The following is a 1,582-nucleotide window of genomic DNA, read 5'->3' as shown; positions in this document are numbered from 1 at the left end:
ACGAAAATGACCTAAATGTTAATCCAATGACACAAATGAACATATTATATGCACAAGATTGGTCTAAAACCCTAACACGACTAGAATCACCCTAGGGAGGACGAAAATGACCTAAATGTTACTCCAATGACACAAACACACCTATTAAATTCACAAGATTGGTTAAAAACCCTAATTGGACTAGAATAAGCCTAGGGAGGACCTAAATGTTAATCCAATGACACATATGAACTTATTAGATTCACAAGATTGGTTAAAAAACCTAATTGGACAAGAATAAGCCAAGGGAGGACAAAAATGACCTAAATGTTAATCCAATAACTCAAATGAACTTATTAGATGAACAAGATTGGTTAAAACCCCTAATTGGACTAGAATAAGCCTAGGGAGGACCTAAATGTTAATCCAATGACACATATGAACTTATTAGATTCACAAGATTGGTTAAAAAACCTAATTGGACAAGAATAAGCCAAGGGAGGACAAAAATGACCTAAATGTTAATCCAATAACTCAAATGAACTTATTAGATGAACAAGATTGGTTAAAACCCCTAATTGGACTAGAATAAGCCTAGGGAGGAAGAAAATGACCTAAATGTCAATCCAATGACACAAACGAACTTATTAGATGCACAAGATTGGTTAAAAACCCTAATGGGAGTAGAATAAGCCTAGGGAGGACAAAAATTACTTAAATGTTAATCCAATGACACAAATAAACTTATTAGAAGCACAAGATTGGTTAAAAACCCTAATTGGACTAGGATAAGCCAAGGGAGGACGAAAATGACCTAAATGTTAATCCAATGACACAAATGAACTTATTAGAAGCACAAGATTGCTTAAAAACGCTAATTGGACTGGAATATGCTAAGGGTGGTAGGGAGGACGAAAATGGCCTAAATATTCATCCAATAACACAAATGAACTTATTAGATGCACAAGATTGGTTAAAAACCCTAAGTGGACTAGAATAAGCCTAGGGAGGACGAAAATGGCCTAAATATTCATCCAATAACACAAATGAACTTATTAGATGCACAAGATTGGTTAAAAACCCTAAGTGGACTAGAATAAGCCTAGGGAGGACGAAAATGGCCTAAATATTCATCCAATAACACAAATGAACTTATTAGATGCACAAGATTGGTTAAAAACCCTAAGTGGACTAGAATAAGCCTAGGGAGGACGAAAATGGCCTAAATATTCATCCAATAACACAAATGAACTTATTAGATGCACAAGATTGGTTAAAATCCCTAATTGGAATAGAATAAGCCTACAAACAACAAAAATGACCTAGATGTTGATTCAATGACACAAATAAATTTATTAGATGCACAAGATTTGTTAAAAACCCTAATTGGACTAGAATAAGCCTAGAGAGGACGAAAATGACCTAAATATTAATCCAATGAAACAAATGAATTTATTTGATGCACAAGATTGGTTAAAAACCCTAATTGGACTAGAATAAGCCTGGGGAGGATGTAAATAACCTAATTGTTAATCCGATGACAAAAATGAACTTTTAGATGCACAAGATTGGTTAAAAACCCTAATTGGACTAGAATAAGCCT

Source organism: Cicer arietinum, chromosome 2, assembly GCF_000331145.2.
Source record: "Cicer arietinum cultivar CDC Frontier isolate Library 1 chromosome 2, Cicar.CDCFrontier_v2.0, whole genome shotgun sequence".
Classification (NCBI taxonomy): domain Eukaryota; kingdom Viridiplantae; phylum Streptophyta; class Magnoliopsida; order Fabales; family Fabaceae; genus Cicer; species Cicer arietinum.
Note: the sequence above shows the minus strand (reverse complement) of the source record.